The sequence below is a fragment of the Triturus cristatus genome, chromosome 4_1 (genome assembly GCF_964204655.1).
Source record: "Triturus cristatus chromosome 4_1, aTriCri1.1, whole genome shotgun sequence".
Lineage (NCBI taxonomy): Eukaryota > Metazoa > Chordata > Amphibia > Caudata > Salamandridae > Triturus > Triturus cristatus.
This window is the reverse complement of record NC_140585.1, coordinates 934,376,482-934,402,906: the sequence shown is the minus strand read 5'-3', so window position 1 is coordinate 934,402,906 and position 26,425 is coordinate 934,376,482. Positions and strand designations below refer to the sequence as shown.

Genomic DNA, 26,425 nt, shown 5'->3' with positions numbered 1-26,425 from the left:
AATGCCCTTAAGAAAACGGTTAACAACCGGGGACTTGAAAAGAGAAGGCTGATCTAGAAGCCGTAGAAAGGCAGCGATGGCCGAAAGATAACCTTTAACAGTGCCCAGAGCAGAGCCCTGCTGGGCCAAAGAGAGAAGGAACAGAAGAACCTCAGAAAGAGGGGCAGAAAGGGGATCCACAGTTCTAGCTGTGCACCATGCCACAACTCTGGTCCACCGACAGGCGTACACCGTTTTAGTGGCGGGACTGCCAGGATGACATCACAGACTTCGGGAGGAACATCGAAAGGTGTCAACTGTCGCCCCTCAATCTCCAAGCATGGAGGTGGAGGCTGGACAGGTTTGGGTGAAGGACCATCCCCTGCTGCTGCGACAATAGATCCTCCCGAAGAGGCAGATGGATCGGGGGATCGATGCTCATACTGAGTAGCTCAGGATACCATACTCTTCAAGCCCAGTCCAGAGACACAAGAATAACTTGGGCCCGGTCGTGCCTGATCTTCCTTAGCACTCTGGGCAGAAGGGGTATAGGCGGAAAGGCGTACAACAGACCGCAGCTCCACTCGAGACGAAAAGCGTTTCCGAGCGAGTGCCGCCTTGGAAATTCCAACATGCAGAACTGATGACATTGCACACTCTCTTTGGTGGCGAATAGATCTAACCAAGGCTCTGCCCATCGCAGAAAGAGACCTTGCGCCACGTCCAAGTTCAGACGCCACTCATGATCCACCATGCACCGGCGGCTGAGTTCGTCCGCCCTAGCGTTCAGATAACCTGCCAGGTGTTGAACCACCAAGGTAATGCCTTGATGTCCCAGCCACGTCCAGAGGCGCAGAGCCTCCTGACATAGGGTCCACGACCCCACCCCGCCCTGTTTGTTGCAATACCACTTGGCGGTGGTGTTGTCCGTGAACAACACCTGTATACACTTCCCCCGGACAGAGGGAAGGAATGCCTTCAGTGCAAGCCGGATCGCCCGCAGCTCCAGAAGGTTGATATGGACCCGGGACTCCGACGGAGACCAGAGGCCTCTGATCTCCGCCTCTCCCATGTGGCCTCCCCAACCCAGGAGGGACGCATCCGTCACTACTGTGTGATCTGGTTGGGGAAGGGAGAGGGATCTGCCATTGACCCAATCGAGATTCGTGAGCCACCACTGCATGTGCCGTGCAGTGCCCTCCGAGATCTGGACATGATCGGACAGGTTGCCCTGATGCTGCGCCCACTGTAACTTCAGGTCCCACTGCAGAGCCCGCATATGCCATCTGTCATGCGGCACCAGCAGGATGCAGGAGGCCATCAGGCCCAGAAGCCGGACGGTCATCCTGACTGAAACCCAGGATAGAGGCTGAAAGAGCGGAACCATAGCCTGAATATCCCGGACTCGCTGTTCGGGAGGATAAACCCGAAACAGCGTCGAATCCAGAACCGCTCCGATAAAAGGGATCTTCTGAGAGGGACTCCGGTGCGACTTCGGCACATTGATGGAGAACCCCAGCAGATGCAGGTCGGCCGTAGTCTGGAGGTGGGAAACAACTACCTGGGGTGAACCCGCCTTCAATAGCCAGTCGCTGAGGTAGGGGAAGACTGACACCTCTGACCTGCGCAGATGAGCTGGTAAGGCCGAAGGGGAGCACGGCAAACTGAAAGTGCTCCTGGCCTACCGTGAACCACAAGTAACGCCGGTGGGCCGGCAGGATGGGAATGTGAAAATAAGCATCCTGCAAGTCCAACGCTACCATCCAGTCTCCAGGGTCCAGGGCAGACAGGACCTGAGCCAGAGTTAGCATCTTGAACTTCTACTTCCGGAGGAAGCGATTGACGTCCCGGAGGTCCAAGATGGGGCGCAGGCCACCCTTGTCCTTCTTGGGGACCAGAAAGTAGTGGGAATAGCAACCACTCCCTACTTCCTGATCAGGAACGTACTCTATGGCCCCCTTGGCCAGGAGGGCAGTGACTTCCTGACGGAGAAGAGCCAAATGATCCCCCGACAAGCGGTGGTACCGAGGTGGCATGGCTGGAGGGGAGGACAGAAACTGTAGCGAGTAACCTTGGCAGATTAGCTGCAGCATCCACTTGTCCGAAGTGATACCGCGCCAGTGGTGGAGGTGGTGACGGACCCTGCCTCCAACCGGCGTGGGGTGCCCCCTGAAGCTCTGATTAGGAAGGCTTGGAGGTGGAAGCAGCGGGTGCGGAGGTGGACTGCCCCGCCCGCTGGTTACCAGACCCGCCCCTGCGGAAGCCACATCCGCGGCCACGCTGAGGCAGGTTCTGCACAGGCTTTGCGGAGGAGCGCGACTGGGCGCCTTTACCCTGGCCACGAAAGGAACGAAACCCAGGCGTGGCAGGGCTCTTAGCGGAAAGAACTAAAGACGTAGCCGCTGGCCGGAGCCCGAGGCCTAAACAGGCGGTCCATGGCAGCAAGAAACTCTTGCATCTGTTCGGGAGTCGCCATCGGACCCAGGAATAGCGAGCAGGCCGCGGGACTCCCAGGCTCCGGAGGAGCCGCAGGGGCGGAGCCCCTGTCCCCCTCGTCCACCTCCGGGGAGCGACGGGGGGACGTCGGAGAGCGAACATGCTTCTTCGACTTCTTCTTATGGCGTTGCTTACCGGAATCTGAAGGTGAAGACTTAGAGTCCGAGGAGCGACGGCTCCGGTCCCGCGAACGGCCCCTAGACCCAGAGCGGTGGTGAGAGGAGTGCCAGACCTCCAGCAACTTTCGGCACGGCAGTCCCGACAATCCCGGGAGTAATGGCCAGTCTCCAGGCAGTAGAGGCAGACATCATGGGGGTCCGTCACCGACATATTACAGCGGCACGACCCACAAGACTTAAAGCTGGGCATCCCTACTTTCACCAGGAGACAAGAGAAGGAGACAAAAGTCTCAAAAAAGTGGTCAAAAATTGACCGGGGTACGTGCTCAATTCGGATCTGCGCTCTCGGCGTGGAAAAAGAAAGAACAGACGTCAGCGTGCATGGGTGGCGCCTAAGTAGCCTCCGTGACGTCATCTCGGCGCTCACGACGCCAGTGACAGTCGCGGAGCCGCACGGCACCACCTACTGGCACACAGTGGTACTGCTAAGCAGAAAACTTTCCGGATCCAGACTGACGCCTGGGGAAAATTCTAAGGTAAGGACTCTATCACTAACGTGTCTCTTTCAGATAGGAGGTATAAGGAGGTTGTCCAGAGAGGGTCTGCATTTCACGGACTCTCCTGGCTGCTATTTTGGCCACTAGAAAAGCCGTTTTTCGAGTCAGTAAGGAGGACGAGGGAAAGTAAGGACCAGGTCAAGATCCCATTGGAGCATAATGAATGGCCTTGGGGGAAACATATGTTGTAACCTTTTCAGGAACCTAGTCACAATGGGTGACTTTAACAAAGAAGGTTTGTCTGGCAACCGCAAAAAAGCTGAGATGGCAGACAAGTAACCTTTCACAGTGCCCAGAGCAGATTCCTGCTGGGTCAAAGAAATAGCAAAGAGTAGAACCTGGTATAAGTGTGCAGAAAGGGGGTCAATCTTTATGGATGTGCGCAAATGTATTCCAACAGCTGGCATATACCATTTTGGTGGAGGGACACCTGGTTGCCAAGATAACTTCACAGACTTTGGGAGAATGTTTGCAAGCTGTCGACTGCTGCCACTCAATCTCCACGAATGAAGGCAGAACCCTCTCTTGCTGCTGCAACAGAACATTCTCTCTAAGGGGCAGCCTGATACAGGCCCATGCTCAAAAGCTCAGGCTACCAAACTCTCCTTGCCCAATCCAGAGTCACAAGAATGACTTGAGCCGGCCATTTCTGATCTTCTTGAGAACTCTGGGCAGGAGCGGTATTGGCGGAAAGGTGTACAGGTGGTCGGAGTTCCACTTGAGACAAAAGGCATCAGAGTGAAAACAGCCTTGGAAGATGCAGTGGGTAAAACTGCTGACATTGCGCATTCTCAGATCTAACCAAGGCTCTTCCCAACTCTTTAAAGAGAACTTGCACCAACTCCGGATGGAGACGCCAATCATGATCCACTAGGCATTGACAGCTGAGTTCATCCGCCCTGGTGTTCATATAGCCCACCAGGTGCTGAGCCAAACAGCAACTGCCCTGATGTTCAAGCCATGTCCAGAGATACAGGGTCTCTTGGCAAAGGGGCAACTCCACCCAGTCCCAGTTTATTGCAGTACCACATGGCGGTGATGTTGTCCGTGAACACCTGCATCAGACTTCCTCTTATCGAAAGAAGAAAGGCTTTTAATGCCAGGCGGATTGGCCAGAGTTCCAGCAGGTTGATGAGAAGCCCGGACTCTGACAGAGACCAGAGTCCTCTAATCTCTACCTCTCCCAGATAGCCGCCCAGCCCAGTACATTCAACTCTGGCTGGAAAAGCGGTCTGCCACTGACCCAATGCAGATCTTTGACAGTTCCCTCTGAGTTCTGAACCATGTTGGAGAGATTCTCATGATGCGGTGCCCACTGTACATCAGTCTCATAGCCTGAATATCCTAGACAGGTCGCTCAGAATGGTTCCAATGTAAGCATGACATCATCATCCATACCAGTGTGCACATTTCTAACTTTAAACCTTTTTTTAATACTAAAAATAGGCCACCCTACACAATGGAGAGGCGTGAAGCCCATAAGCAATCTGTAGTTAGAAGGAAAATGTTACTTACCCAGTAAGCATCAGTTCTTGGCATATAGAGCTGTAGATTCACATGCTTTGCACACTCCTGCCATCTAGCGTTGGGTCCGGATGTTTGAAAGTTGTTTTTGTTCGAAGAAGTCTTTCCAGTAACAAGGTAGGTCACTCCTGCTTTCGGTGATAGTGCGTATGGGCATCGACTCCATTGTTAGATTGTTTTCCGCAGAGGGTGAGAAAATGGAGTTAGGAAGTGTAGAATAGAGATGTCCATGAGTATGAATGTAAAATAAGAATTACAACCACCACAGGAAACCGGGGAGGTGGGTGGGCGCATGTGAATCTACAACTCTATATGCCAAGAACAGATGCTTACTGGGTAAGTAACATTTTCCGTTCGAGAATTGTGAGCGGTAGATCACATGCTTTGCATAGACTATATGTAACATATTTTTATTGACATTTTCAAAGTTCATATACTGTACATTATACAGATCTATCGAGCAGTTATGCCATATAGTACAGTATGCGGTATCACACATCACCTGCATCGACTAGCGGAGAGTCAGCGGGGAGAAGAAACATTCAAATACATCACGATGTGTGTACCCAATGGGCTCTGATGCATAATATGTCACTTGAACTGGGGCGTAACACAGGTATAAACTAGGGAAGGGGCATGGAAGGTCATATCCGGTCCTCGCAAGCGAGTGCATAAATCGTCGTATGGGTATGGCGCCTCTATGACTTGTGATTGCACTTCCTCTTAGGTTTGACCTGCAACTGTGATAGTATATCCAATACTGGGGCTTTGTATGTGATCATGTCGTCGGTGTATTACGGGGTTGGTCGGATAGGGTCTGCGACTGCGCTTGCAGGGCTGACAATGTGGGTGTGTCGTCTTTAGGGTCCTCGCCCGGGGTTAGCTGCTTGAACTGATATAATAACATGGCCCATTCCATGGATATAGGGGTCTTGCGGACCCTTCTCACCTCCTCCTTCCGCAGTGTCTCCTCCGCCGCCACCGCCCATTTGTGTGTAGCTCCCACCCACGCCGCCAGCGGAGGGCCGGTTGGGGATCGCCAGTGCATGGTAATGCTGCGTTTGGCTAATAGTAACGCAAGGGAGAGGAAGCGAGTTTGCACCCGGTGTTGCTTGCGTGCGCGAAAGATACCTAGAGCACTGGCCTCCCATGAGTTCATGCAGGTAATCCCTGTAAGGTCACCCAGAGCAGTGTGAATGTGTTGCCAAAAAACATGGATAATAGAACAACTCCAGAACATGTGTTGGAAATCTGCATCCTGCGCATGACATCTGGGGCAAAGGAACTGCGTGTCGGGGTAGAATCGTTGGAGGCGTGCCGGTGTTAAATAAGCTCTGTGAAGTATGTAATATTGAATGTTTTTAAAGCGTGCGTTTCTAGATACCTTTTTGGGGTACTCCAGAGCCCTCTCCCACTCCTTCTCGTGAAGCACGCGCCCAATTTCCGCCTCCCAAGTGGCCCGCAGGGTCTCTAGTGGTTTATTGGTCAGTTCTCGTATGGCTTTATAGAGCCATGTGGTTAGATGGCACCCCGCGCCCATGTGTAGGAGCGTGTGGAGAACTGTGTGTGTGTGCGGTTCCCCCTTTGCAAGGTCGTGGTATGGCCGGTAGCTATCTAGTAGTTGGCGGTGAAGCAGGAACTGCCCCGGAGGAAGGTCGTATTCATCCACAAGATTGCGGAATGGTCTTAGCTGCCCGTCCTCAAAAAGGGATTCCATCTCTGTAATGCCACAAGACGTCCACGTACGAAGCATGCTGTTTGTTTAATAGTGTTCCCATTTGGGCCATCCAACCAAAGAGAGTAAAGGGGAATACAATGGCGTCCCCGAGGACATGCAGTGAATTCTGAGCATGCACCTACGCGCTACCGCCACCTGAAGGGGGTATGTACGTTTCGGTTTAGTGCCTGGGTGCAGTAGGCGACGGATCTCTGGAACCGATATCCGCCCTGCGATGGTGTGAGTTTCCACAGTGTACGTGTCTGCCGTCCAGTGAGAAAGCCACTGCAGCTGTGCCGCCAAAAAGTTGGCCTCGAATGAAGGAGCGCCCAGGCCGCCCTGTGTGGAGCTTTGCATAGACTATATAGCAGTAATCTCCCAAAGCGGTGGTTAACCTGTAGTGGCTGTAGTTTTTGAAAAAGTGTTTTAAGTACTGCTTGGCCTACATTTGCCTGTTGTCTCGAGGACACATCTACACAATAGTGTGTGGTGAATGTGTGTGGTGTAGACCATGTTGCTGCCTCGCAAAATGTCAGCTATAGGGTATTTCCCAAGAAGGCCATAGTAGCCCCTATTTTGTGAGTGGAATGCGCCCTAGGGGATACTAACAAAGTTCTCTTTGCTTTAGTATAACATGTCTGTATACATTTTACAATCCATCTAGCAATCCCTGACTTAGAAATAAGGTTGCCTTTGTGAGGTGGACAGAAAGCAACAAACAATTGCTTTGTTTTACTGATGTCCTTGGTTCTTTCTATGTAGTAAAGTAGAGCTCGCCTAACATCAAGTGTATGTAGAGTCTGTTCTGCTACAGAATCAGGTTGAGGAAAAAAGACCGGTAACTCACCTGATTGATTGATATGAAAAGCAGAACCTACTTTAGAGAGAAATTTAGGATTAGTATGTTGAACCACTCTATCCTTGTTAAGCTGAAAGAAAGGCTCTTGTATACTCAATGCCTGAAGCTCACCAACTCTCCTTAGTGAAGTTATCACTATGAGGAAAGCGACTTCCCACGACAGGAATTGCAATTGACATTTGTGCATGGGTTCAAAAGGTGGACCCATTAGCCTTGTAAGAACTATGTTTAAGTTCCACTCTGGAGCAGGGGGAATTCTTGGTGGCATTACTCTTTTTAACCCTTCCATGAAGGCTTTAATCACTGGAACTCTGAATAGGGATAAGTGTTGTTTGTTTTGCAAATATCCAACCACTGCTGCTAGATGCAAGAGAATGGATGTATAGTCTAATCCACATTGCTGTAAATGCAACAGGAAACAAATGAAGTTTTGAGCAGAAGCATCAAGTGGATGGATATGGTTGTTGTTACAATAAACAAACTGTTTCCATTTAGCAGCATAATATGCTCAAGTAGTAGGCTTTCTAGCCTCTTTAAGACTATTTATACAGACTGGTGGTAATTGTAAATAACCAAACTCTAGGACTTCAGGAGCCAAATCACTAGGTTGAGTTCTTTGGGATTTGGATGTCTGATTTCTACATGGCTCTGAGTGAGTAGAGAGGGTGTGAGATGTAACCTTTGATGTGGAACCACCAAGAGTTCTAACAGGGTAGTGTACCATGGTTGGCGAGCCCAAGTGGGGGCCATTAAGATCAGTGTTAGGGACCTTTGCCTGAGCTTCCGAACCAGTAACGGAATTAGTTGGAGAGGCGGAAAAGCGTAAGCAAACATCCCTGACCAATTCATCCTTAGAGCATTGCCAGTGGAAGCTTAGTGTGGGAATATGGATGTGAAGTTTTGGCATTTTGCGTTGTCTCCAGTAACACTAACTGCTGCACCACAGACAGGCAGTTTACCGTGGGTGGGGGGGGGGGGGGGGGGGGGGGGGGGAGGGGTGATAGCAAATAAACTGGGCAGTTAGAGGACTTGCTATCCTGAGCCTTACCCCTTACACTTGACTTTCAGGCCTTATTGCAGCTCAGCCCCCGGTCTACGACTCTCACAGGGGGTCTCACAGGGGTTCATTGCCAAAGCACCTCGAAAACCCCCAGAATCTGCACTAAATGCACCAGAAACTGCTGGGAGTGGACCAGAGGACCAGAGGAGAAGGGGCCCAGACAAGAGCCCCCAGATAAGAGCCCCCAAGAACCCCACGGAGCAGGATATTAGGCAGGTGGGGCTGGCACCTCGAATAGCCGAGTAACCGAAGAGGTGTATGCTTAGAGTCACCATAGAACCACCACAGCAATATTGTCAACCGCCCCCTACCCCCAACGGACTAAGGGAAGAGCACTGGAAGCTTGACAGGAGCTCGATAATTTATAGGACAACAAACAAACAACAAAAGACAATAAACAAACAAAAAAAAAAAAGGTTATCAAATCGTTCATAATGGAAAAGCACACCTGGACAAGTTAAGGAGAACTTAAGGACAATTAACAGAAGCACACCCTGCTCACTGCCATATCTTCATTACAATCTTCACCCATATTTGGCTGTGCGCGCAAGAGACATAATAGAACTCGCGACACAATATGGCGTATAGAAAACTGAGATCGATAACAATTTTTATGAAAAGACTGGGTACAGAACAAGCAATAAGAAGGAGCGCCGGAAAGATGGCCAGTCTCGGAAACGCTGAAACGAATCCCGGAATAATCAAATATTTTATAAAACAAAATACAAAGGACCAGGAGAAAACACAATGTAAATAACAAAAAGAATTAACGAAAGAAGTAGAAATTAAAGTGGTGGTCTCTAACAACTCTACTCAAGGGCAAACCGGATGTGAGGAACCCTCAAAAAGTAATTCCAAAAGTGCGGAAGAGTTTAACAGCAAATCTATGAACTTAGAATCAACAAATTCAGAAGCACAACAAACCCGGCAAACTATAGAATTTGATATTACTTGCACAGATATAAACATTAAGGATCTGGTTTTCAGACTCGACCCGCAAAAGGAGCATCCGAAAATCCAGAACAGTACCCCACAAAAATCATTTGACCCAGGAGGCTCTCTTTCTCACTCACCAGATTTTTCACTTTTAAAATCAATAGAACCCTCTAATGAATACACATCGGTGTCTAAAGCCCTATTGACACTTCAAAGAATTTTGGAATCAGTCCTCTCCCATTTAGGGAACATTTTGGAAAACTCCGACCAGATGCTGGACACCCAACTAGGAATGTTATAATATCTAGTAGTAAAAAAAAGGAGGAAACAACAACTAAATTCACAACCACCGGCAGAAAAAGAAGAACAGAGGAAAACCTCCTTAAATCAAAAGCTCTCCTACCAACAGTAGTAGATTTTAGGTTACAGAAAGAAACAGCAACTCAAACAGGTTGGAGTAAACAAAAAGCAAATAAGGAAAAAATATATATATAACCAAATTTATTCCTTTAGGAAACTCTTTAAGGATCCAAATGAGATCGAAACTAAACTGCTGAGCACCGCATATTACCCAATCTTTACTAAACAAAAATCTAAAACCCCATCAAACTTGATTACTACACCTGTGTCCAAACAAAAAGCAATAGAAACCTCTATAAATATGTCCGCAGTCTCCTCCGCCCCAGAAACATCAATAAAAGAGAGGAGATCAAATAAAGCCAGTCGGAAAAGGGAAACAAGAAGGTTTGCAAAACAGAGGGTCGGGAAGACAAGGTTTCCGAATACTTTACCCCCTGATCTTAAGACCTCTGAAAAAGAGGAAGGACAAGAATCAAAACTAATTACGGCAAAAAAGGAACAGATCTCTTCAATCAAAAAGCATAGGGTAAACTCCAGTCATCTTAACCCTACAGCCCCAAGTTTTGTATCTATAACGACTGAAAGAGTCATCGGCACAAAAGGACACCCAATTATAGGACCTATCGATGGGGGAGACGTCTACTAAGCCGCAGAAGATCCTAACATGCAGCGTGGAAATTACGGACCTATTCCCCTCGGGCGAAGATTCCCTAAATCGAGAGAGAATAACAAATCTACTTCAAAGGATACAACAGTTACAGTCACTCGCAAGAAATGAAATAAAATTAGTAACTTTCCCAGAAAGAACTAAAACCACAACAGCTGTCGTAGAATTTTGGTCTCCAGTAATACCAGGAAAGCGAGACTCTACACAAATACGGATTTGACTTGGCCCCAGTAAAAAATAAAAATGAAAAACCATAAGAAATCGTTACAAATGCAAGTCAGCACTTACGCGACAGTCAAAGTCGCACAAATAACCCACTAAATTTTTACAAAGAAAATATGATATATTTTCTTTGTAAAAATTTAGTTACGAACAGAGTAAGGAGAAGCTGGAGCAATAATACACAAACGAAGGAAAATACAGCCCACGAAAATACATGGGCATGGATAGCAGAGAATCTAAACAGCAATATACAGGAACAGGAAAATAAGCGCCCTTTTTAGCAATTATTTGACCATCTCTTCCTAGAACATAGCTGGAAAAACCCAGGAGAAATTAGCAACAATTATGGAAGACAGACCTGGGATAGTGATCTTACAAGAAACCTGGGCAATTGCAACTTTTGACCACCTTGATTATTTTGTGCACAACATTCCAGCAGAACCAGTCCTACGTGGGCATTAAAAAGGAGAGATAGCAATTCTCCTTTCTGGAGAATACTATTGGGATCAAGAAATCATCCCAATGAGCTCAAAGAATATCCAATACATCAAGCACAAATTTGGGACGGACCTTAGGGAAATCTCAAACAAATTGCTAATTTTCAGTGTCTATATTCCCCCTGGACCTAAAATGGACGCATTAGCAATAGAAATATTTGAGAGTCTCGAAAAGGTGGCAGAAGACCAAGGTTTCCCGTCTGTTTTCCTAACACGAATGGCGAAAAAGAAGAAGCTCTGGCAAGAACTATCCCCAAATTTCCTATAGGAAACAAAGTTGATAAAAGAAGGAAAATTCTATTATCGTCACTTCCTATCCTGAACGGAGTAATATTAAATGGCTATACAGAAGGAGACATTACAGCTTCCTACACAAGAAAAGGCAACTCTAATACCTCAATTCTTGATTACATGATCTGTAGTCTAGATCGGTTCGGATCAGCCTTACAATTAAACACCAAGTTTGAGATAGGAAGCGATCATGCAATATTACACTTAATAACAGATTTAAGACTGAAACCAACATCTCCTGGGCATATCATGGACTTACAAAGTACAGTAAACCAGGTCCAAGGGCGGCTGTCATGAAATCCTAGAACATTTAACAAAATTACACAAATAATTGAGAAGGCTCAACCACTACAGACTATTCATTCAATGAATCCAATAAACATTTTGAGGCTATTGTCAATAAACTGGTACAACTTCTGCAGGAAAATTCAAAACAATGAATGCCAAAATCGCAAAACAAACAAAAGACGGATCTTAGATATAAAGGCAACAGTATTAAACAAACTAATAAGGACACAATTTCTTACATTTTCTGAAATAAGAAAATGCGAAATCAACAAATTAAAAAACCGTTCCAGGAGAGATAAGGAAAAAAAGCGAAAAAAGATACAGGGCAAAAAATGGGTGGACTTACAGATAGCAGCAAAACAAAACGATAAACGCTCCTACTGGAATATAATTGCTACAGAAACTGGTACAAAAAAAATCACTACAAGCAATTCCAGTCCCCCAATCAGAATGGGAAATATACATATCCAACTTAAAGAAAACAAATGTAAAGACAGAAAGTAACACTCCAATGCAAATCAAGAGGGGAAGGGAAAACATGAGGCTCCATCTCCTTTTAAAATTGAAGATTACATAAAAAAAGGCAAGATCGGCGACAGCAACGGGACCGGACCAAATTCCCATTAAAAGGTCCTCAAAAGCAACCCTAAAGCGTGGAGCTAATTTTTAGCTCGCCTTTTCTTCTACATATTCGAAACAGGGGAAATCCCAAAGTCCTGGAAGGGGAGCATTGTAATTCCAATACATAAGAAGGGCTCCAGGCTGCTGCCCTGCAATTTTCATCAGATAGCTCTCCTAGACGCAACTGGGAAGATATTTGCGGCAGTTGTTTTAGATCATCTCAAAGAGCGGGCATTTTCAACTGGTTCCATTCCGGTAAATCAAGCCGGATTTAGAACAAAACACTGGGTTACAGACAATATAGCAGTGCTACAAATGAAAATGGATAAATATGTCATCAGTGAGTCTCAGGTAGTGTATGCAGTCTTCGTTGACTTTAAGACTGCATTTGATAGGGTAGACAGAGATATGCTATGGAAAAAACTCCAAAAAATGGGAATTCTGGATAACCTCCTTCACATAATAATATCATTGTACTCAGGGACATGGTGTCAAGTCCAAATGAGGAGGGAGAAGGGTCTCACCAGCCCAATACCTACACCTAACAGCCTGCTGCAAGGGTGCCTCCTAGCTCCCTTGCTGTTCTCTTTATACCTTAGCGACTTGCTGGAAAGACTCAACCAGGTTAACAATTTTCCACCTAAAATCGCATCTTATAAAATTCCCACTATGATGTACGCAGACGATGTAGTCATCTTCGATCTGACTCCATTTGGTCTGCAAAGGAATCTGCAGGCACTTACTAAATATACAGAAGAAAATCATTTAATACCTAATGTCACCAAAACAAAAATTGTCCCGTTTACAGGAAGGAAGCGATATGTTAAATACAATTGGTGTTTAGGGGGAAAACCACTGGAAATCGTGAAGGAATCTAGGGAGAATTTTTTCACAATCTTTGAAAAACCTGCCCCACTTGCAAAACCTGGGCTGTCAAGTTGATGTCCACCTGGGGGCTCTCCAACGACTCTACTCCTCTACTGGTCAAAGACACTTCTCTTCTACAAGTATAAAGCTCAAAGATTCCATCGGTACTATCACATGCAATAGAATATATTCCAATAAGTCAATGGAAACAACTCGACCTGAAAAAAGGGAAAATCCTCCAGAAACTGACCAAGACGTCACAAGCTGTGCCGGTACAAGCTCTTCGACTTTAACTCTCATTAGTCAGTTATTTAGCAAGAGGGATCACAAACATAATAAGATGGGCATATCATTTTGTTCATGAGGATCAAGCACCCTACGACTCTTGCTAAAAATTGAGACATTTGAGCAAGGATCGCCGAATTATGTATTTGGTAGAACTGTATCTATCGCTTTTAAACTATCAAATGTTACTCTTGACATGTTGAAATCATGGACATCAGCACATCTGAAACTTTAAAAAAAAACATTTAACACCAAGGTTAAGCATGGATCTTGATATCCAACATTGCTCCAAACTATCATTATATAAACAATATGCGGACACTATTGTATTCAAGAAAACGCAGCACTATCTCTTTTTTAACTTAAATCATGGGGTCAGGCGAAGTATTACATTACTCCGTCTAGGGATACTGCCTTTAAAATCATTAACTTTTGAGTGGTATCCAAAGGAAAAAGCTTCAAGTGTCTGTGATCTATGTAAAGCCGGGGTGCAAGACTTAGAACACGTGATATTCGCTGGCCCAAACGTGACAGTCGTAGAAGCTAGAAAGAGATTTTTAAAATCAATTAGAACAAAATGTAAAATTAACTCTGTTCAGGACCTGATTTCTCTATGTAAGGCACCGTCCAATGAATTTGTGTGTATTAATATGTTTACATTTTTAGAATCATTTTTAACTTTGTATTAGAATGACAATTTTAATATCCAAATGTAATTTTAATATTTGTTGTTCTCAGTTGAGAACTAAATCAAATAAAATTAAACTTGAAACTGTCATTTTGTCTGTGCGGACTATGACAGTCTTGCCTAGAAGTTGGGTCAGAAAAGCTTTGAGTGCTAGAAACGCTGCTAGCAATTCTAAGTAGTTGATGTGGAGACGTTTGTGACAGTGTGACCACAATCCTTGTACCGTGTGATGTTGAAGGTGAGCACCCCAACTAGTTAAAGAGGCGTCGGCTGTCAAAATAATTTGTGGAATCGGGTCTATGAAGGGCCGCCCCCTTCATAAGCTTTTAGGGTTCCACCACTGCAGAGAGTGATGGGTGTGGCTGTCTACCAACACTAGATCGGTTAATAGACCCTGTGATTGATTCCATTGACATGCTAGACATTCTTGCAGAGGACGCATGTGAAGCCTTGCATGAGGTACGATCGCAATGCAGGATGCCATCATTCCCAGCAGTTGCATGAAAAACTCTGGCTGGTAATGACTGATTGGGGTGACACTTTAGTATTGTGGCCTTAATATTGTGAATCCTGGCTACATTGGGAGTAGCTAGAGCTTTGAGAAGCTCCTAGATAAGACTGCACCTGTGCTGGACACAGGTGAGATTTCTGTACATTTATTGTGAAACCCAACTGATGAAGCAGATGTACTGTTATAGGAGTGTGTAGTATACAGGTTTGATAAGTACTTGCTTTGATGAGCCAGTCGTCCAGGTAAGGAAAGCCATGTATACATTGTCTTCGAAGATGAGCGGCTACTACAGCTAGACATTTGGTGAACACTCAGGGGGCTGTGGTGACGCCAAATGGAAGGTACCTTGAACTGGTAATGTTTGCCTGCTATCACAAATCTGAGGTATTTGCGATGAGCGGGGTGAATTGGAATATGTAAGTAGGCGTCCTTTAGATCTTGCATAGACAAAGTCACCATGCTGCAACAGGGGAAGTACTTGTTGAAGAGTGACCATGCAAAAATGCTCTGACAATCTGTATTTGTTTAACTATCTGAGATCTAGAATAGGTCTCAAAGATCCGTCATTTTTGGGGATGAGAAAATAGAAGGAATAAACACCTAACCCGTGGTATTGGAGTGGGACTGGTTCTATAGCCCCTTTGAGTAATAGCGAGTGCACATCTTCTTGAAGCAAGTGCTGGTGGTCTGGAGACATTTTGTGTTGACAAGGAGGAATGTTTGGAGGATTGTTGGTAAGCTCCAAGCAATAGCCATGTTGGATAATTCCAGGCATCCATTTGTCGGTTGGTATTTATTTCCAAAATGGGGAGAAGGTTTTGAAGCCGTCCGCCGACAGGTTTGCAATATTCATCGGGAATTGTTGGGAAGTCACTGCTTGCTTGAGGAAGTGCGAAGTGTGGTGTTTTTACCTCTGCCCGTGAGACTATTTCCCCTATAACCCCCCTCTGAAAAACCCATTTGTAAAGGAGGTTTGGGAATTGCCTTTATATGACGAAGTGTTCTGGTCCGTGCCTGTAGTCTTGGACCCTTTTCTATTATAAAAAGCGCCGAAAGGAACCTCTTTTTGAGGGAGATTGAAGCGCTCACATCGATTTTGCCTCATCGGTATCCTTCTTTATTTTTTCCAGCGCTAAATTGACTTCAGGACAAATAGGTGCTTTTTGTCAAAAGGTATGTTCAGTATGGATTGTTGGCTTTAATCCTGAAATCCGTAGCCAAGCATGACGTCTCAGTATGATGCTGGTATTCACTTCTCTAGCTGCAGTGTCAGCAGCATCTAGAGCGCATCTGATAGAGGCATTGGAAATTAATTTTCCTTCTTGGACTAAGTCCTGAGCTTTAGCACTATGTTCATCTGGGAGAAACTGCAATAATTGTTGCATTTCGTCCCAGTGGGCTCTATCATACCTTGCCAGCAGGCCCTGCGTACTAGCAATATGCCATTGATTAGCTGCTTGCACCGCTATACGCATGCCCAAAGCATCTATCAGCTTCGACTCTTTATCTGGGGGAGGGGCATCCCCAGATGCTTGAGAATTAGCTCTGCTTCTGGCATTTGACACCACTAAAGAGTCAAGTGGTAACTGACCCTTAATAAAAATGAGATCTGTGGGGGGGAAGATTTATATTATTTGTCTACTCTAGAAGTAAGAATTCTAGCACGGACAGGGTCTTTAAAAATATCGTCCATGTGCCTTAACATACCCTTGAGCATAGGGAGTGCTTACTCTAAAGCCTCTTTATGTAGCTCCACCCCAAGATATTCTGATGCCCTGACAAAAAGCAGTTGGTATGAAAGGTTGTCATCAGGTGGAAATGGCCTGGCAGGATGGCCTGGCAGGATAAAGATCTGGGTCTGTATCCTATGGTGGATCAGTGAAGTAATCTGTCCAAGGATCTGGAAGTTGTGCCTCGTCCTCATTAGTGTCACCTGTGTCAAGTTGAGGTGGAGGAGACTAACTGGGTGTAATGTGTAATGGATCATGCAGTGGTGAAGAGGGGGGAGGAGGAGGAGATGGAAAAGTGCAAAAAGTACTAGTCCCTACACGTTTCTTATTCAAATGAATTATATGTGGCTCATCATCAGGAAGCTTGTGCTTGGGTGGTGGTTTAGCACAAATGTGTCCTGTATCGGTATGAATATACAGTTTTTTTCTGTTTTGAATCCAATCTAATAGGTACAGTGTCTTTATTGGGATCCGGTAAAATTGCAGGAAAGTCTTTGATTTTCGGCACTGAAGATTTCGACTCCGAGGTTTTCTTGAGTTTCGGTGTCGAGGAATTCGGATCCGAAGATTTTGGTTCAGAACTGATCTTGGCTTTGGAGCTTGAAGTTTTCGGCTCAGAAGTAGGCTTTGGGCGACTCGGTCCCAAGCCAGAAGGCTTTTTGGAGTGTTTTGGTGCCGAATCCCGAATGAGGAGCGTGAGAAACCTCTTCTTGGTGCAGACCTTGGCCTTAGGTGGAGGTAGGGCCGTGGGGGGGGGGGGAGGGAAGGTGTCTTCAGTACTCACATCCCCTTGTCCTTGAGGCACCTCGTCTCCGAGGTCGATCTGTAATTCCGAACCAGAGTCGGATGCCGCCGAAGCCAGTTTTTCTTCTTCTGCCGCTGATACCACTTTTGGCTCAGAGTCGTCACCGAACAGATCCGGTGTGACATCCAACCAATGCATCTCTTGACGTCGAGCCCGATGATCACGGAGAGTTTTCTTTGATCTGAAGGATTGGCACGCGTCGGGGGACAAGCACAAATTACACACCTGATGAGTCTGTGCGCGGATATTTCGCGTGACACAGCGGACAGAATTTAAATGGCCCAGTTCCATCGTCAAGGAGCCGAACAGACGTGGATGGGTCGGAAGGCCGCCTGCAGATTTTTTGACCAAAATGTCTAAATCCTGAGTTTTAATTCGAATCATGGAGAGAGTAGCGCGTTTGAGAACAATACCGTCGAGGTAGAGAGCAATACGCACCGAGGGGGAACCCGAGGATCGATTCCGAAGGGGAGCCCAACAATACCCGTACGAACCCGATAGCGGAAAAAAACAATCTAACGATGGAGTCGATGCCAATGAGCACTATCACCGAAAGGAGGAATCAACTACCTCATGACTGGAAAAACTCCTTCGAACAAAAACTTGCAACCATCCGGACCCAACACTAGATGGCAGGGGTATGCAAAGCATGTGATCTACAGCTCACATGCCTCGAACAGAGTATTCACGACAAAGAGGATCACCAAAGGTAGGTTTTGGACTTGTCCCCCTCTTCAATTTCAAACCAAACGCTTTGCCTTCACCCCTCCTATTTTCTGAATTTGTTTTTGTTGCCATTAGGACTTTGCATACTTTACCATTCCAACTAGTGTTAAAGTGCTTGTGTTCACTCCTTTAAACATTATAAAACTGGCTTACACCCAACTGGCACATATGGTTCTATAACATCTATAGTTGTACTATATGTAGCCAGGGCATGTAAATTAAATGCTACTAGTGGGCCTGCAGCACTGGTTGCGTCATCCACTTAAGAAGTCCTATAAAACATGTCACAGGCGTGCCATTGCAGCCTGTGTGCAGTTTTACACTGCCAATCCGACTTGGCAAAATAAACCTTTTGTCAAGCCTAAACCTTCCTTTTTAATACACATATGTTAACTCTAAAGGTACGACCTAAACAGCACGAAGGAGAATGCAGTGTATTTAAAAAGTTGAACATGTACTTTTAAGTCTTACAGTGCTGGTAATGAAAATCTCTAAAATACGTTTTTCACTAGTGTGAGTGCTACCTCTCCTATAGGATAGCATTGGGTTACCTTATTATATTTTGTAAGTGCTAACCTTTCATTGGGAACAGATAAAAATATCATGTTTACCATTAAAGAGGATTTTAAATTACAGTTCTTTTAGGACCAAAGTCGGATTTTAAGTCAAAATTCTGAAAATGCCTCTGTTAGAAAGTTGCCATTTTCTTGTCCTAATCATTGGATGTCTGTAGCCTCTGTAACATGACTGTAAATAGTAGGCCTTTGTGTATTCCTCCCAGACAGTGCGATAAAAGGGAACTAGAATTTGGCAGGATGGACGATCCTGCTATGATGCAATGGCGGAGCTGTTCCCTACTCCACTTACAATCACAAAGAACATGCCACCAGTCCATTACCACCCTAGACTTTTTGAAGCCTTGGCAGGGGAGAAAGGAAAACTGCAGAACCAGATTGGTGGCGGGGATGTCTAGACGTTTCTCCCACTTCAAGGTCTGCCACCAGGTATAAATACTGAACCCTCAGACCAAGTCTTCAGTTTACTCCTGGACCTGCGGAGGAGCCCCAGAAGGACAGCCTTGTACTTCAGATGACTGCCCTGCAGCTTGAGGCCTAGTTTGTACTTTAGAAGACTGCCCTACTGCTACCAGGGGGTATCCACGGGTAGGGTGACTCTCCAACCTTCCATCTTCCACAAGGTTTCTTCAGGGTCCGCTGGGAAGGGTCCTTCTTTAAAACTAGAACCGCCACTTACCCACTGACTTGTATTGAGCACGCGGTCGTGTTCCCACTCTGCACATGGCCTCCGTGGGGTTCCTGGGTACTTACCGTGGGTGGTTCCTTTAATCCGCGACTCTTCTACGTCTTCTGGGTCCAGTCTCGACCTAGGTCGTGGTTCGTGTTCCACTATTTTAGTACATGGTTTGGTCCCCCCCCAGTGACCACTGTGTACTACTTACGTGTTCTATTATTAAAGTATTGTGTGTATTTTGGTTATTTCTCCAGGTAGGAGATATTGTAATGTGTTAGTGAGTGTTTATAATTAATACATATTTGTATAACTACACTGTGTGGTTCTCTTTCACTTAAACTACACCATAAGATCTGTTCTCCATAGATACTTAGAGAGATTCCTAAGCTTGTCTAACACCACTAAAATCATCATATGGGCTGTCTGGATTAGTGCAGGGTGCTACACTTACATAAGTGAGCACCATATACTAAGCCAGCCTCCTACATCCAGACTGAAGTATCACATCTGTTTAACCTTTGTTTTATTTTGTGAATGTTTCAGGTTGTTATTTAAACAAAGTAACATCATAAAAATGTCATTTCAAGTAAGAAAGACCTACTGGCTTTGTCATTCAGGAGAGGAATGGGAGGAGTCTGGAGACCCATTAGAGAACCAGAATGTCTCTGAGGAGACTATGGACTGGTATGGGGAACTTGGGGAAGACAGTGGTCTGGATACTTCCCCAGACACTGGCATGCTCTCTCCACCTACAGTGGCTATAGAGGAGGGTGCATCCTATACCATGGTGGTTAAGAGGGAAGCTGAGGTCCTTGGGGTGGAGTTGCCCTCAGTGCAGGTCAGGAATAATCGCCTGACTGAAGTGCTTCAACCTAGGGCTTCCACCTCTGAACCCCTTTTGCCCTTTAATGAGGCACTTACGGATGTCCTTCTAGGAACATGGTCAGAGCGTAGCACAGGGGCTCCTGTGAATAGGACGATTGCACGCCACCATCACCCAGCTCCGGGCGACCCAAAGTTCCTCAGCCAACACCCCTCCCGAGAAAGTTAAGTGGTGCAGGCCTCTACCTACCAGGGCGCATTCTCTTATGCCCCTCCAGATAGGGAATCCAAGAGACTGGACTCATTTGGAAAGAAGCGGTTTTCTTCCTCCAGTCTGGCACTGCAGTGGGTGAATACAGCATGCTTATTGGGCCGTTTCTCCCACTCTCTTTGGGAGACGGTTGCGCAGGTGCTGCCACAAGTCCCAGAGGAGGCCCTGGCTGTGCTCTTCCAAGCTGTCAAGGATGGGAGAGATGCAGCAAAATTCGCCATCCGGTGTGGTTTGAATACGACCGATTCACTGGGCAGATCAATTTCAACAACGGTGGCCTTGAGGCACCACGCCTGGTTTCCTACAACTGGCTTCTCGGGGGATGTGCAGGCCAATTTGATGGACATGCCCTTTGAGTGAACCTGCCTTTTTGGGGAAAAGGCAGATTAGGCCCTGGTCAGGTTCAAGGACTCTCGAGCTACGGCCAGATCCTTGGGCCTCTCCTCCACTCCTCGTGGTCAATCTTCCTTTCGTGGCAACGGAAGGGGTTTCCAGCCGCGTCAGCCCTATCCCAGCCACCATCCCGCACAGACTGCCCAAGCTGTGCGTGGACGCCGTACATTCCCGTCCTCTGAATGGAGGCCAGAAGTCGTCTACCACACTGCCCCCAGCAGCCGCAGCCTCCAAGCACTCCTAGGCTGATTCTGCAGGACCACACTACTCCAGTGGGTGGGAGAATTTGTCATCATCTCCCCCGCTGGAGATCTATAACAGACAAGTGGATCTAGCAAATCGTCCAGGAGGGCTATTCTCTTCCTTTCCTTTCTTTTCCTCCTCCTATTCCGCCAACTCAGGAACGGTTGGCGGAGGATCGTTTGAAGCTGCTCCAAGAGGAAGTTACAGCTCTTTTGGCCTATAGAACCCAGCTTCAGAAGTAGGTGGTGGATGTTATTCCTGCTACTTTCTGATTCCGAAGAAGAACAAGGGGCTTCGGCCCATTTTACATCTTAAGACCATCAATGTGTTCATCAAAATGGAAAAATTCAAAATGCTCACATTGGCTCAGGTCTTGTCTGCCCTTGACCAAGGAGTCTGGATGGTGGCGTTGGACCTGCAGGATGCATATTTTCACATTCCTATCCTGACGGCCCACAGGCGTTACCTGCGGTTCAAGGTAGGCAACGAGCACTTTCAGTTTACCGTGCTCCCCTTCGGTCTTACCAGTGCCCTTTGGGTGTTCACCAAGGCGACGGCGGTGGTTGCAGTTCATCTGCACAGGTTAGGGGTTTCAGATGTCAGAAGAAACTGTGAAGGATCTACAATGGTGGTTAACAAACTGCGATTCGGTCAATGGCAGACCTCTCTCCCTTCCCCAACCAGATTTCACAGTTGTAATGGATGCATCTATTCTGGGATGGGGTGGCCACATGGGAGAGTGGAGATCTGGGGTCACTGGTCTCGGGGGGAGACGAGGCTCCACATAAACTTGGAGCTCTGAGCGATTCTGTTGGCATTGAAAGCATTTCTCTGTCAAGGGGAAGTTGGTGCAAGTGTTCACGGACAACACCACCGTCATGTGGTACTGCAACAAGCAAGGCAGGGAGGGGTCGTGGACCCTTTGTTGAGAGGCCCTGCGTCTCTGGACATGGCTGGAACAGCAGGGCATAACCCTGGTGGTTCAATACCTGGCAGGTTCTCTGAACGCCAGGGCGGACAATCTCAGCCGTCGATGCCTTCAGGATCACGAATGGTGTCTCCAGTCTGAGGTGGGGCAAGGTCTCTTTCAACAGTGGGGAGAATCTTGGTTAGATTTGTTCACCTCTGAAGAGAACGTGCAATGTCAGTGGCTATTGCTTGGTGACGCGTTACATCGCGAGTGGAGCTCAGGCCTGTTGTATACCTTTCTGCCCATACCACTCCTATCCAGGGTTCTGAAGATCAGGAGCGACGGGGCCCAAGTCATCCTTGTGGTGCCGGACTGGGCAAGGAGAGTCTGGTATCCAGAGCTTCTGAGCATGCATGTCGATCCTCCAATCAGGCTGCCCCTTTGGGAGGATCTTCCGTCGCAGCAGCAGGGGAGGGTTCTCCACCCGAACCTGCCAACTCTGCGTCTCCATGCATGGAGATTGAGCGGCGGCAGTTGATGGCTTTTGACCTTCCTCTCGAAGTCTGTAATGTTATTCTGGCGGCCAGGCGGCCCTCCACTAAGTGGGTATACGCCTGCCGTTGGCAGAAATGTGTATTATACTGTACAGAAAGGTCTATTGGCCCTCTTTCTGCCCCTCTTTCTACTGTCCTTTTGTTCATTCTTACCCTTGTCCAGCAGGGCTCTGCTTTGGGAACTCTCAGGGGTTACCTATCTGCTCTGTCTGTTTTTTTGCTGCTCCCAGACCAGCATTCTCTCTTTAAATCTCCTGTAGTAAATAGATTTCTGAAAGGTTTGGTTAATTTATTTCCACCTTCACCCCTTGTTATGCCACAATGGGACCATAATTTGGGCCTCAATTATCAGATGTGTGCTCCTTTCGAGCCTTTGCACTATTGTCCCCTCCGCTGTTGACCTTCAAAACAGCCTTCTTAGTGGCGATTACATCGGCCCAGAGGGTGAGTGAATTGCAGGCGCTATCCAGCTCACCTCCTTATCTTATGTGCTTTCCGGACAAGGTGGTGCTTCACACCAGGGCATCATTCTTACTGAAGGTTTTGACCCCATTATATCTGGGTCGGTCCATTACTTTACCCACCTTCTTTGCTCCCCCACATCCCTCTAAAGAAGAGGAACGTCTCCACCGACTGTACCCAAAAAGACCGTTGTTGTTCTACCTTGACCGCACAAAAGAGTTCCGGGTGGATGACCAACTCTTTGTGGGGAATGTGGGAGCAAAGAAGGCAAAGGCTGTGCAGAAAAGAACCATCTCTTGCTGGGTTGGTCTCTGCATCAAAATCTGTTATGCCTTGACAAAGAAGCAGCCTCCTGAGGGATTAAGGGCCCATTCCACGAGGGGAAAGGTTGCGACTACGGCCTTGGCGCAGGGTGTCCCAGTCCAAGACATCTGTCAGGCAGCGACGTGGGCATCACTACACACGTTCGCAAAACATTATTGCCTTGACGGTCAAGTGCGCAGGGAGAGGCACTTTGCCCGCTAAGTCCTGCAAGACTTGTCAGTCTAGCTCATGAGACTGCAACCCACCGCCGAGAAGGTATGGCTCGGGTATCTCTTTGAATCAGATAGGAATCTGCAGCTAGAAGTCTCTATCAGATGAACAAGTTACTTACCTTTGGTAAGGCATTATCTGGTAGAGACTATCTAGCTACAGATTCCTTACAGCCCCACCCATACCTCCCAACTTTGTGGACTGATGTGGTAGGTCTAGGGTTACACCCCTTTCAGGGCCCTAGTTTTGCACACGTTTACGTCAGTCACTTTGTGGCTCTGCGCTTCTGGCGTTGAAAAATTGAAAAGTACTGATGTCCGCGCGCCTGGGTGGTGCCTATGTAGGCACCGCAACGTCATAACTGACGCTACCGACGCAAACAACGTCACACAGTGCAAAATGGTGCCACCTGACGTTGCACGCAAGGGGGTATTGCTCACAAAACTTTCCAGATCCAGCCTGACGCCTGTGAAATTCAAAGGTAAGGAATCTGCAGCTATAAGTCTCTATCAGATAATGATTCTACCCTAGCTTGACCTGCCTGCAATGACACATATTGACAGACTGATTTTATTTTGATTTCTTGGCCAGTTCCTAAGATCCTCTCAATGGATTGCCATGTACTTCACAACTTCGCATCGCTGACCATTTCCCTTTATATTCCAAAAAGAGGTAAACCTGGCTTTCATAACATCACCCGAAGGTACAGAACCACTTTATATAACCACAAGATAGTGCACAATATATTGACCTTCTCAAAAAACATATCATAACACTTTGACGGAGTTTCGTTACCTTATATTGCACAACTGCTCACCAAATTTAAATTTACCCAAAAAAACAACAAATTATTATTAATCACATTAGTGAAACCTAATGCATTTAAAAATGCAGGTTAGGGTTTAGGGTGGGTAAGGGTCTTTGGGTGGCAAGGGTATTTTTATAGTTACGGGTGAATAGGGTTTTTTGGGTGGTAAGGGTGTTTTGGGGGTTTAGGGTGGGTAGAATATTTGGATGGCAAGGGCATTATTAGGGTGGGTAGGGGTTTTGTGGGGCAAGGGTATTCTCAGGGTTCAAGGTGGGTAAGGGTTTTTGGGTGACAAGGGTATTTTTAGTGTTTAGGGGGGTAAGGCTTTTTGGATGGCCATGTTATTTTTTAGGGTTTGGGGGTTGAGTTTAGGTGTTGAGGTCCAATAAGGAAAGATAGACTTTATACTTACCAGCAAAATACTTACATTTTTGTTGCAAAATCATGCGTTGTAAAGGCATGCGTGGTAATGGTATGCCTGGTTCCTTTATACAACCCTCCTAAAGGTAGGGCTTCATAAGGACTAATTTCTTTCCTCATCTTTTTTCACAACCTCTACAGTTCCCTTGACAGGGATTTGTCCAGAGAGCAAATCAGTAGTATATTAATTTTCTCCACCAATTTCCTTGTGCCAAACCTTAAGGCTGCAAAATTCCAATATTTTTGGTCTGCAAGAGTCGACAAACTATGTTCAATTTTCCACAAGATGATGCATGCTTCTAAAGCTGATCCAAGAGGACCACGTGACCTACAAGTCTTTGGACATACCATGCTGAAGTCAAAGGGCGGTCACTGTCCAGCTACCACATACACAGCACTCGTAAAACAGGCCAATATCATTGTTTAGATTAGATGGCTGACTAGACTATGTGTCTGCTCCTGGGAGATTTAATATTAAAGACAAACGGCCTTTCTGCCAATTACATAGGCATGGCTTCATAAAAGTTAAAACCGGATTCCTTACGAATCAAGAAGCTATCCCAGAATAATGACAACTAAATCTAAATATGTGAAGGACAAACATACTCATGTCCACAGTGATTGCATAGTATGCTTATAGAATTCTGAATGCTGGAAACCCCTCTGACAAATAGTCAGAATTCTTTAATGTAAACGTTTCATCATAAAAATCGACACACTAACCTTTAAGAAAAATGGCAGGGAAAATGTTTAATAGGGATGGTCCCAACTGAAAGTAACATTGTTTTCAATGTATCTATTATACGAAATTTCGAAGGAAAAACTGCTAAAGCTACTTTTAGAAAAATAGGTAGTGAAGAACTGTTAAGATAACTATTACATTTCTAAGAATAATGCCAAGTTGAGAGCGCAGCGTGATCAAGTGCCATGGATAATTACTTCACTAAGTAATTATCCATGGCACTGGAAATCAAAACAAGGATAGCAGAAGTGTTAAACAACACTTATTAATAGTGTTATCTATTTATATTTTTTCGATTGGCTAATAATGAAAGAAAAATACTTATTATTTACGGAATGAGTGCTTAGAATAGGACAGTCGCAAAAAGCGGCGGCCATTTCCAATCCATGTTCATATAATTCTATAGTAGGCAATGCATTATGTTACAATTATTAGATGCAAATTATGATAACACACTTCACCAAACGAATTCTGCCTGCACTGAAATAGATTAGGATCAACTTAGAAAAGCGTTTCCTTATATAGTGGGCACTGAGGAGTGAAGAGGGGCTGAGTGGCCCCCACACTCCCCCAGAGCACACCCATAACTAGCACGGTGCTACTGCAGCTTATGGTAGTGTGCAACAAGTAACCGAGGACACTCATTTTAGTTTACATGCAGCGGCGGCTACTCCGCTACGGTGAAGGTGCATCGCCGCCCCTGCCAGCAGACCAGCTCTTTGGAAAATACTTAGCTGAGATTCACGAATGCTCCTCTGAAGGGGCCACCCATTTTCACGTCAAGATCCTGTCTTGGGGGGCGGGCCACAGCACTGTATTGGGTACTTCTGTCAGTCCATTTTAGGAAGGCCAAAACCGTTATGCGCACTGACATCTCTCCAACCCAGCTGTGTTGCTGGATGGAGAGACAAGCATGCAAGGGCTATCAGCTCCCAATGGAACGCAAAACAAGCCTGCTCTGCCCAATCCAGACATTGCTCTCATGGGTATGAAAGCAGCATCCAGACACTGCTCTCATGGGTATGAGAGCAGCATTTGGATTGGCCGCAGGGGAGGCTGGGAGCCTCAGCCTGTGCCCAGAGGAGCAAAAGAGCTGCAACCAGAAGAATGGCAGGTACGCTTTTTATTATTATTGTTGTTTGTTTTGTTATACCCCGCCCCCCTGTGCTGCCTCACCATGTTTCCCCGACACCAGCCGCTACTGTTTACA

At 46.4% G+C, this 26,425-nt stretch overlaps 1 protein-coding gene across 12 annotated transcripts in view; it reads right to left on the bottom strand.

The window, feature by feature from the left end:
• LOC146855858 (uncharacterized) overlaps positions 1-26,425 on the bottom strand; it is a 922,371-nt gene that overhangs the window by 86,859 nt on the left and 809,087 nt on the right. The window lies entirely within an intron of this gene.